This window comes from Lynx canadensis, chromosome X, assembly GCF_007474595.2.
Source record: "Lynx canadensis isolate LIC74 chromosome X, mLynCan4.pri.v2, whole genome shotgun sequence".
In the NCBI taxonomy this organism is placed as follows: domain Eukaryota; kingdom Metazoa; phylum Chordata; class Mammalia; order Carnivora; family Felidae; genus Lynx; species Lynx canadensis.
Window position 1 is genome coordinate 100949809 of NC_044321.2, and position 13052 is coordinate 100962860.

The following is a 13052-nucleotide window of genomic DNA, read 5'->3' on the forward strand; positions in this document are numbered from 1 at the left end:
GTGTGACATTATATCCATAAAATGTGGGGGGAAGTACTTTTAAAATTTAAAACTTAGAATTTTAATTTTTAAAAATTAGGGGTGCCTGGGTAGCTCAGTTGGTTACGCGTCCAACTTTGGTTCAGATCATGATCTCGTGGTTTGTGAGTTCAAGCCCTGCATCTGGCTCTGTGCTGAAGCACAGAGCGGGGAGCCTGGTTTGGATTTTGTGTCTCCCTCTTTCTCTGCCCTTCCCCTGCTCACATTCTGTCTCTCTCACACACAAAAATAAACAAACATTTTTAAAAAATTTAAAGTTTTAAATTTAGTGCTTTTAGAATAGGTTCAAACTTAAGCTACCATTAACTTAATATAGACTTCTATATGCATAGGATATTATATATAAAACTAATGGTAACCACAAATCAAAATCCTGTAATACATATGCAAAAATAAGGAAAAAGGAATCCAACCATATAACTAAAGAAAGCTATCAAACCACAATGGAAGAGCAAGGGAAGAAAAGGAAAAAAAAGAGAACTACAAAAACAACCATAAAAGAACTAACAAAAAGTCAATAAGTATCTACCTATCAGTAATTACTTTAAATGTAAATGACCTAAATGCTACAATCAAAATATATAAAGTGACTAAATGGATAAAAAAGCAAGACCCAACTATATGCTGCCTATAAGAGACTAACTTTATTTTTTTATTTTTTTTAATTTTTTTTTCAACGTTTATTTATTTTTGGGACAGAGAGAGACAGAGCATGAACGGGGGAGGGGCAGAGAGAGAGGGAGACACAGAACCGGAAACAGGCCCCAGGCTCTGAGCCATCAGCCCAGAGCCCGACGCGGTGCTCGAACTCACGGACCGCGAGATCGTGACCTGGCTGAAGTCGGACGCTTAACCGACTGCGCCACCCAGGCGCCCCGAGACTAACTTTAGACCTAAAGACACATGCAGATTGAAAGTGAAGGAATGGAAAAACATTTACCATATGAATGGAAGTGAAAAGAAAGCTGGGTAGCAATATTTATATCAGAAAAAATAGACTTTAAAACAAAGACTATAATAAGAGACAAAGAAGGATACTACATAATGATAAAGGGTAAATATTTATGTATTTATGCAATAAACATGGAACACACAAATATATAAAGCAGCTATTAACATATATAAAGGAAGAAGTTGTTAGTAATACAGTCATAGTAGGAGACATTAACACGCCATTTACATCAATGAATAGATCATACAGACAGAAAATCAACAAGGAAAGAGTGGCTTTGAATAACACATTAGACCAGATGGACCTAACAGATATATTCAGGACATTCTATCCCAAAACAGCAAAATACACATACTTTTCAAGTGCACATGAAACATTCTCCAAAATAGATCACATATGAGACCTCAAAACAAGACTCAACAAATTAAAAGATTGAAATCATGTCATTCATCTTTTTTGACTAGACAGTATGAAACTAGAAATCAATCACGATAAAAAATCTGAAAAAACACAAATATATGGAGGTTAAACAACATGCTACTAAAGAACAAATGTGTCAACCAAGAAATCATAGAGGAAATTTAAAAATACACAAAGACAAATGAAAATGAAAACACATCAATGCAAAATTTTTGGAATGCAGCAATAGCTCTACTAAGAGGGAAGATTATAGTAATACAGGCATACCTCAAGAAGCAAGAAAAATATCAAATAAACAGCCTAATCTTATACATAAAGGAGATAGGAAAACAACAAAGGCAAAAGCCAGTAGATGGAAGGAAATAATAAAGATAATAGAAATAATGAGAGAAACAGAAATAAATGATATAGAAACTGAAAAAACAACAGAACAGATCAATGAAACCAGGAGCTGTTTCTTTGAAAAGCTCAACAAAATTGACAAACCACTAGCAAGACTTATTAAAATAAGAGAGGACTCAAATAAATAAAATTAGAAATGAAAAAGAAATAACAACTGACACCATAGAAATAAAAAGGATTATAAGAGAATATTGTGAAAAATTATATGCCAACAAATTGGATAATCCTAGAAGAAATGGATAAATTTCCCAGAAATATACAACCTTCCAAAACTGGATCAGGAAGAAATAAACTCATCAAGGAATAAATGTTATGTTAAAATTGGATTTTTTTTAGGTTTCTAAATTCAGAAAAAGGAAAGTTCCTTTTGTACAAAGAAATGTGAAAAGTAAATTATTTTAATAAACCACAGTCATTCTTCAAAAAAGTATATATTTTGGAGTCAGGCAAATCTGATTTGAATTTGAGCTTTACAATTTACTGCCTGTGTGAACTGGGGCAAGTTACTCAATTTCTCTAAGTTTTGGGTTGCTATTCTGTGAATAGGTATAATAAAATTTACTTCCAAATGTTGTATTGAGTTTTATGTGGGATAAAGAATACAGATTAACGTTAACTCTCAATATTTACTGTAAGATAGAATAGCTTATTAATATAAGTGTGTTAAAAACTTTTTATTTGAGTATAGTTGACAAACAATGTTCTGTTAGTTTCAGGTGTACAACACAGTGATTCAATAAGTTTATACATTATGCCATGCTCACTACAAGTGTAACTACCATCTGTCACCATACAACACTATTACATTATCAATGACTATATTCCTTATGTTGTGCATTTTATTCCTGTTACTTACTCATTCTATGACTGGGAGGCTGAAGGTCCCACTCCCCTTCCCCATTTTTCCCACCCTCCCTCCTTCCCCTCTGGCAAACATCAGTTTTTTCTCTGCATTGGCCTGATTATTACTGGTCTGATTCTGCTTTTTGTTCATTTGGGTTTTTTGATTCCACATATGAGTGAAATCACATGGCATTTGTTTTTCTCAGTCTGACTTATTTACTCAGCATAATACCCTCTATGTCCATCCATGTTGTCACAAATGGCATAGTCTCATCTTTTTATATGGCTTCACAATATTCCATTGTGTGTATATGTGTGTGTATTTATATATAATGTTATAGATACATATAACATTTTCTTTATCCATTCATCTATTGATGGACATTTAGGTTGCTTCCATATCTTAGGTATAAACATGGAGAGGACATATAACATTTAAGATAGTGTTTTCATTTTCTTTGAGTAAATACTGAGTAGTAGAATTATTGGATCATATGGTATTTCTATTTTTTACTTTTTGAGGTACCTCCATACTGTTTTCCACAATAGCTATACCAATTTACATTCCCACCAATAGTGCATGAGTATTCCTTTTTCTCCATATTCTCACCAACACTTGTTATTTCTTGTCATCTTGATTTTAGCCATTCTAACAAGCATAAGGTAATATCTCACTGTGGTTTTGATTTGCATTTCCCTGATCAGTGATATTGAGCATCTTTTCATGTGTCTATTGGCCATCTGTATATATTCTTTGGAAAAAGATCTATTCAGATCCTCTTCTCATTTTTTAAATTGGACTTTTTGTTCATTTGGTGTTGAGTTGTATACATTCTTCATATATTTTGGATATTAACCCCTTGTTGGATATATAATTTTCAAGTATCTCCTCCTATTCAGTAAGTTGTCTTTTTGTTTTCTTGATGGTTTCCTTTGCTGTGCAAAAGCATTTTATTTTGATATAGTCCCAGTAGATTATTTTCGGTTTTATTTACCTTGCCTTAGGAGACATATCTAGAAAAATGTTGCTATGGCTGATGTCACAGAAATTACTACCTGTGTTTTCTTCTATGAGTTCTATGGTTTCAGGTCTCACATTTAGGTCTTTATTCCATTTTCAGTTTATTTTTGTGTTTGATGTTATAGAGTGGTCCAATCACTCTTTTACATGTAATTGTGCATTTTTCCCAGCACCATTAGAGAGACTATGTTTTCCCCATTGTTTATTCTTGCCTACTTTGTCATAGATTCATTGGCCATATAACCATGGGTTTATTTCTGAGATCTCTATTCTCTTTCATTGATCTCTGTATCTGTTCTTGCGTTAGTACCATAGTGTTTTGATTATTACAACTTTGTAGTATATCTTGAAATTTGGAATTGTAATTCCTTCCACTTTGTTCTTCTTTTTCAAGATTGTTTTGAATATTCAGGGTCTTTTGTGGTTCTATACAAATTTTAATATTATTTGTTTCATTTATTTGAAAAAAATTGTTGATATTTTGATAAATATTACATTGAATCTGTATATTGTTTTGGGAAGTGTAGACATTTTAACAATATTAATTCTTCCAATTCATGAACATGACTATCTTTCCATATGTTTGTTTCATCTTCAGTCTCTTTCATCAATGTTTCAGTTTTCATATTATAGTACAGGTTTTTCACTTCTTTAGTTAAGTTTATTTCTAGGTATTTTATTCTTTTTGGTGCATTTGTAAGTGGAGTTGTTTTCTTCATTTCTCTTTGTCTGACTTCATTATTAATGTATATAAATATTACTGATTTCTGAGCATTAATTTTTTATCCTGCAACTTTATTGAATTCATTTATTAGTTCTAGTAGTTTATGGTGGATTCTTTACGATATTCTATGTGTATTACCATATCATCATGTATTATCAGTTTAACTTCTTTAGCAATATGGATGCCCTTCATTTCTTTTTCTTATCTGACTGCTGTGGCTAAGACTTCTAGTACTATGTTCAATAAAAGTGGCAAGAGTGGGCATCCTTGTCTTGTTCCTGACCTTAGAGGTAAAATGTTCAGTTTTTCACCATTGAGGATTATGTTAGTTGTGGGTTTTTCAAATATGGCCTTTATTACATTGAGGTATGTTCCCTGTAATCACATTTTGTTGAGTATTTTATCATGGATGGATGTTGTACTTTCTCAAATGCTTTTACTTCATCTATTGAGATGATCATATAATTTTTTAATATAAAATTTATTGTCAAATTGGTTTCCATACAACACGCAGTGCTCATCCCAACAGGTGCCCACCTCAATGCCCATCACCCACTCTCCTCTCCCTCCCACTTCCCACTAACCCTCACTTCATTCTCAGTTTTTAAGAGTCTCTTATAGTTTGCTTCCCTCCCTCTCTTTTTTTTCCCCTTCCCCTCCCCCATGGTCTTCTGTTAAGTTTCTCAAGATCCACATAAAAGTGAAAACATATGGTATCTGTCTTTCTCTGTATGAGTTATTTCACTTAGCATAACACTCTCCAGTTCCATCCACATAGCTACAAAAGGCCATATTTCATTCTTTCTCACTGCCACGTAGTATTCCATTGTGTATATAAACCACAACTTCTTTATCCGTTCATCAGTTGATGGATATTTAGGCTCTTTTCATAATTTGGCTATTGTTGAAAGTGTTGCTATAAATATTGGGGTACAAGTGTCCGTATGCATCAGCACTCCTGTATCCCTTGGGTAAATTCCTAGCAGTGCTATTGCTTGGTCATAGGGTTGATCTATTTTTAATTTTTTGAGGAACCTCCACACTGTTTTCCAGAGCGACTGCACCAGTTTGCATTCCCACCAACAATGCAAGAGGATTCCCGTTTCTCCACATCCTCGCCAGCATCTATAGTCTCCTGATTTGTTCATTTTAGCCACTCTGACTGGCATGAGGTGATATCTCAGTTGTTTAACATAGTGTTGGAAGTTCTAGCATCAGCAATCAGACAACAAGAGGAAATCAAAGGCATCAAAATTGGCAAAGATGAAGTCAAGCTTTCACTTTTTGCAGAGGACATGATATTATACATGGAAAACCCGAGAGACTCCACCAAAAGTCTGCTAGAACTCATACATGAATTCAGCAAAGTCGCAGGATACAAAATTAATGTAGAGAAATCAGTTGCATTCTTACACACTAATAATGAAGCAACAGAAAGACAAATAAAGAAACTTATCCCATTTGCAATTGCACCAAGAATCATAAAATATCTAGGAAGAAACCTAACCAAAGATGTAAAAGACCTGTATGCTGAAAACTATAGAAAGCTTATGAAGGCAATTGAAGAAGATACAAAGAAATGGAAAAACATTCCGTGCTCATGGATTGGAAGAATAAATATCGTTAAAATGTCAATACTACCCAAAGCTATCTACACATTCAATGCAATCCCAATCAAAATTGCACCAGCATTCTTCTCGAAACTAGAACAAGCAATCCTAAAATTCATATGGAACCACAAAAGGCCCTGAATAGCCAAAGTAATTTTGAAGAAGAAGACCAAACAAAGCAGGAGGCATCACAATCCCAGACTTTAGCCTCTACTACAAAGCTGTAATCATCAAGACAGCATGGTATTGGCACAAAAACAGACACATAAACCAATGGAATAGAATAGAAACCCCAGAATTGGACCCACAAACGTATGGCCAACTAATCTTTGACAAAGCAGGAAAGAATATCCAATGGAAAAAAGACAGTCTCTTAAACAAATGGTGCTGGGAGAACTGGACAGCAACATGCAGAAGAATGAAACTACACCATTTTCTTACACCATTCACAAAAACAAACTCAAAATGGATAAAGGACCTGAATGTGAGACAGGAAACCATCAAAACCCTAGAAGAGAAAGCAGGAAAAGACCTCTCTGACCTCAGCCGCAGCAATTTCTTACTTGACATGTCTCCAAAGGCAAGGGAATTAAAAGCAAAAATGAACTATTGGGACCTCATGAAGATAAAAAGCTTCTGCACTGCAAAGGAAACAATCAACAAAGCTAAAAGGCAACCGATGAAATGGGAAAAGATATTTGCAAGTAACATATCGGACAAAGGGCTAGTATCCCAAATCTATAAAGAACTCAACCAAACTCCACACCCGAAAAACAAATAACCCAGTGAAGAAATGGGCAGAAGACCTGAATAGACACTTCTCTAAATAAGACATCCAGATGGCCAACACACACATGAAAATATGCTCATCAGGGAAATACAGATCATATGATTTTTATTCTTCATTTTGTTGATGTGGTATATGAAATGTGGTTTACCAATATTTTGCTCAAAATTTTTGCATTTGTGTTCATCACAGATATTGCTGTTGTATGCAGGGCATGCTCTGGCAGAACAGCTAAAGCTAAAAAGTATGCACAAACCAGTGTTGTCCCTGGGCACTCCACCCAAAATGTGCCCTGGCAGGACAGCTAAAGCTGAAGTGCTTGCATGCCAGGTTGTCCCAGGGCTCTCCACACCAAGGGCAACCTAGCGGGATAGCTGAAGCTGAATGAGTGCAAGCCAGAATGTACCAAGTGCTCAGTGTAGGGTGTGCTCTGGCCAGGAGACTGGATCCAAGGCCAGTATGAGTGGGAGTGTTCTGGGGCACTCCCCACAGGAGGCGCCCTGGTGGGGTGGCTGAAACTGAAATCACTTGAGTAAGAGGCTCCCGTGATGCTCCATACAGGGCACCCTGGGAGGGAAGCTGGATCTGAAGCAGACATAAGTGAGGGATTCCAGATTGGTCTGCACCAGGAGTGCCCTAGCAAGGCATATGAAGCTGAAGTGGTGTGGGCCTGAAGTGTTCCAAAGTGCTTTGCACCTGTGTCACCTTGATGTCAAAGCTGAGGCTATAGTGAGCGTTAACCAGGTGTGTACTACCCTATGGCTACCTTGAAGGGATGTCTGCGGCTGGTGTGGGCTAGGGGCCTGGGGCTCACTGAGGTGGCAGGCAGGTTAGGGAAACTGGGCTATGCACTGTTCTGTGGTCTCAAGGTGGATAAGGAGGAAAGACAGCCCATCAGCCTCATTCACCTGGAGGCCATTCCAGCAGCTTCCCTTGCCACTTAATGAAGTTCTAGGGCTGGCTTTTTTGTATTCTGGTTGCCCTATCAAAACGGACTTTTCTTCTGTTCCCCAGTACAACTGGGGCTAGTATGGGCTTGTGGACCCAGGGCTCACCAAAGTGGCAAGCCAGCTATTGTGATCAGACCCTGCTCTGGTCTGTGCTTTTACGATGGAGTGAGAGCACAAACCATGTAAGTCTCTAGTCCCTCTGACCTGGAGTGTTCCTGAAGTTCCTCTGCCATTTCAAACAATTGCTTTTTTACTATGCCACAGTGCAACTCGGCTAGTGTGGGTTTGTGGACCTGAGGCTCACTGAGGTGGCAAGCACATCCGGCTCCGGTTTGCACTTTTAAGGTGGTGGAGGAGTATAAACTGTGTCACCCTCCAGTCCCTCTGCCTGCGGAGTGTCCACAGCACCTTCACCATGTGGTATAAAGTTGTAGTGTTTTCTCTTTTATCCACTAGTTGCTTTTTTAAACCACCTGTTTTTCTGTGCCCAAGGACAGAGGAATCTTTTCCCAGTCTCTCATTACTTCTTATCCCTCTCCACTGAAGTGCACATTGTTGGGGACTTGGGACTCCCCTGACTCCATCTCTCCTTTTTTGCTGTCTTCTCTATCTTTTGTTGTGCAGAAGCTGTCCAGTTGTCCCTCAGTTCTCCTTCAGGAGGAATTGCTTTATAAATACATGTAATTTGGTATGTTCCATGGAAGGGTGAGTTTGGTGTCTTCCCATGTTGCCATCTTGGACTGGACACTTAATTTAAGTGTTTTGCTAACTGATTTTTATAAACTTACTGTAATGAGACTAGATGTTTGATAAAGTCCTAGCCAGTCCAAGATCTTTGTCTTTGTCCTGTCCTTGCCCTTGCCAGAATTCATCCTGGCCTTTTAAATTAACATTTAAAGAGTAGATCTCTTTACACTGTGGTTTTGAGCTTATGAAAATTTGTTTTAGAATTGAGTTTTCCTTCCAGAATTTCCAAACACTTTCATGGATCTAAATTATTTCCTTTATCCTAAACCAGAAGTCACAGTGATTTAGACTTTTGGGAATTCAAAACAAATACATTTATCCAACCTATGGTATGTTAAAATATAGGCCCTCAAGTACTAGGCAATGAACAAAAACTACAAACCAGAAAAGACCTCTTTATCTTTTAAATAAAAGTCTATTTTTAGAAATATAGACAAAGTAGTTGACATCAGGACCTGCTGGACTACCATGCCTCTTGAAAGTTAAAGGACAATTAAACATGCAGGGTTGAAGTGGGAGTGTGATTAGATGGGTTAGATTAGGAAGAAACAATATATATATTTTTTAAATCAGAAAGTAAGGGGCGCCTGGGTGGCTCAGTCGGTTGAGCATCCAACTTTGGTTCAGTTCATGATCTTATGTTTGTGGGCTCTCTGCTGACAGCTCAGAGACTGGAGCCTGCTTCAGATTCTGTGTCTCCCTCTCTCTCTGTTCCTCCCCTGCTCACACTATGTCTCTCTCTCAAAAACAAATAAACATTAAAAAAGTAAAAAATAAGGGATAATAATGGGAAATGTATAAAGCAGAATCATGGGTGAGAATAAAAGGGCTGGCCCATAAGTGATCTCTTAAGCATCTAGAAGAAGTCCATAGTATTTTTTTATCTATCAAAAATATGAAGCTCCTGATAGTTTTCAAACTATACTATGGCCAGGCTATTATTTTTAACCCTGGTACAATCCAGTTATATGATTTTGATATAAAGGACCATTTGCTAATTTCTAACCAGGTCCCCTCATAGTTTTCTCTTAGTTTCAGTACTTTCAAATTAAAGATATGCACTCTACAGAATATTGTCAAAAAATCCCTGAAACTCCCCAAATACTGTATGTACATTAAATTTCATTTAAATGTTGCTCCTTCTAATTCATTTTCTGCCTGCACAGACTTGATAATTTTGCAACTTGCTAGGAAGACTTCATTTGGAATTGTATATTGGAGTTATTAATGCTTTCACTAAATATTCCAGTTTGCCCCTTCCTAGAGGCACAAAGCAGGATTGCATTTTCTGTACTGCCTCCTTGTGGCTGAATGGAGACATTACTAGTTGTGGCCTGAGTTGTGAGCCATTTACTTGCCAAATTTAATTTGAGATGGATGAAAAACTTTCCAGCACTTTTTCCACCTATGCTACAATGGCTGATATTGATTGTTTAAGTTGGTGATTGTTTTCTTTGCCTGGATTTTGGAGTAAGGTGACTTGGAGCAGAGCCATTCAACAACAAACAATAGACCAGTATTGTGTGGGAGAAATGCATCTGTTCTAAGAACTAACATTTTGGAGTTGTTTGTTACTACAAAATAATTTATGATGATGAAATTATAAAATTATTTTGAGCATCACATGTAAGCATCAAAGGTATGTATAAATATTCCAGAAAAAAATAATACAGCCATCAATGATTAAATGCTTTTTGTTTGTTTCCTTATATGATATTTTTTCAGACAGGGAGTGGGCTGTATGTATAAAGATGTTTTAGTTAAGCCCACATTTTTTAGTGCTTGACATTATATCAAAGAAATACAAGAATTCGCCAAGAGAATATAGATGTACAGTTTGGAAATAGACTTTAGATACTACATTACCTGACACTGTGTGTATTTTTTGGCTGTACAAAAATTATATCTTCCAAATGACTGCCTTCATTTTCTTTTAAATTACCTAAGAGCCCAAAAATCCACAGAAACAGAAAGAGTCTCCTGACATAAAAGGTATCTAATAAATCCTAAAAGTGTGTTTTTCTCTCCCTTGTTGGGGAGAAGGGAACACACCTCACTGCCTATCAAACATTTACAATATAAGACATCAAATTGTTACACAGAATCAAAATTTTTTAAGGATCCAAAGAAAGTGGCAATTGCTACTACATCTTCTTTTTTCCTTCCTCTATTTTCTTCCCTTCTTTCTGTCTCTACACATCTCCTTCATATGGTACTCATGGCTTTCTCTCAATTTCTCCTTATTTTCATTACATGTTAAAAAGTATTTAAGAATCTCTGGAAATTGAAAATAACATAGAAAAGTAATACTAAATTATTTGAGCTTATATGGATTTTAAATTCCTGGCTTAAGGGATCTATGCAAAGAGCTAACGTAGACACTTTTATCTTGATCTGTACGGCTAGTTGGAGTTGATATGTTTTCTACACAAAATTTAAAAAAAAATACTCGTCGGTGGTTTTCCTCAATGCTTGTTTGAAATTTTGTTAAATGAGAGTTAACACATATCTTTGTAATACTGTCTAGACTGTAATGTTTTTCTTAAGTCTATAAAAGACTGAGTAGGAGCATCATAAATTGCCTGAAATTCTTATTGCATTTACAAACAAGGAGATGGATAAAAGCACTGCTGAGAAGGCAGACCTTCTGATAAGGAGTTTGGCTTAGTGAATTAAAAAGAACAATGAGAATGCATAGAAAAGGTTCAGAATTTTTTTCATAGTTGGGTTTATTTCTTACACAATCATTTAATTTGTGAAAAACAATAGAACAATCCTGATATTTCACTTTTTTTAACCAAGAAAATCTTAAATTACATTATTAAAAAACTTAGATTACTCCAGAACATAAAGCATTAAAAACTATCTTTCTCCACTCGTTTTTTCTCCTAAACCTGACAGATAAACTTTGAAGGTAGTTCTTCATTTAGAGGGAAGGATTATATATGCTACAGAATCACAGATGAGGAAAGTCTTCCCTGCATTTAGGGAGGGCTTCAAAGAGGAGGTGGTGTTTGAAACATAAAATGTAGTAGCTTCTCATATGGTATGAAATTTTACAGGCAAAGGGAACAATACAAATCAAGACACAAGCATTCAAATGTATGATGTGTTCAAGAACATGTGCTATCATGTAGAACATATCACATTAGGGAGGAGTACTAGATGAGGATTGAAGGAAAGCTGAGCCAAGCTGGAAAGCACCTTGTATAGCATTGTTAGTAAGGGTATAGTGCAGGAAATATATGCTTTAAATTTTCCCACACAACTAATAGTTAACAGAATTGATATTTGAATGTAAGCAGGCTTGTCTCCAGAGTTTGTGCTCTTAACCCCAGAGTTTGTGCTCTAAATCACTATGCTGTAGATAAATGTATGGATAATAGCTTTTATGAATAAAGCACAAGCTAAGGATCAGGAAGCAAGGGGTGACTGTGTAGGGTGGCATTCATTATAATTTTGGGGGAAGTAAACTTTCGACTGATACTTGAAGTATGTTATTTTCATTATGAGCAGAGAGGAAGCACAAAGTAGCCAAAAGAAGAGCAAATACCTCATTTGATTCTTTGCTTTAAAGTAATCTTGCATTTTCTCTCTTCTCTTTGTTACCCTCCCCTGCCCTTTATTCCCTTCCACCTCTTCCTCCTTCTCCTCTCTCTTTCTCTTCTGTCTCATTTGTATATCATATTATCAAGGGGCTGTAATTCAAGTCACCAAGCCATTCTAACTTTGTTTGCAATTTAAAACAAGAAATAGTTCTTTCTGAGATATATTTTGCAGTTAATAGACAAATGGGAACATATAACATATTTCTAGATCATATTTATAAACTACAAATGTTTGGGATCTTATTTCTCTTTAGAGCTCTCACGATGGTGTTTTTATAATACATTGTGGATCTGCATTACAATCACATTAATGAAGAATTCCATCACCATATCTACTTATTACATGCAATTATAAAACCTGAGCTGCTTGGCTAAGGTATTCATTAACCTTTTCAGAGCTTATTATAGGAAATCTAATCACATGGAGATTTTAGACTGCATTGTGAAAATGAGTCCAGTTGTCATGTACAGTAAATTTTAATACCCAAATTCTCTGTAAATTGGGCAGTTTCCTGAAATTGAACGAGGAAGCTCTATTTAATCAGCTTAAAAGTATGAAATTTGAATTCATTTGCACTGTAAAAATAATGCCTATATCTGAGATAAATGCTAAAAGAACATTTTACTTTTTATTCTAATTAAAGTTCCTGCATTTATTAATTTTATTTCTCTTTATATGTTTTAAACCTTATAAATTCTGATTGAAATTGTAGATTCAGTAATAAACATTGTAATTTGCGTTTCCCATTCCAACATTCACTTAAAATACTGAAAGAATGTTAAGTATTTTGTTTTTAATAAATGCATTTAACTTGTTTCATATTGTTTCTATAGTGTATAATGCAGACCAACTGTGTTTATTTACCATATGTGGAGTACCTTTAATTCACATTATTTGTTCTTAAATTGTTAATATTGCTTGAATCAGCACTACTACACTATATATAAA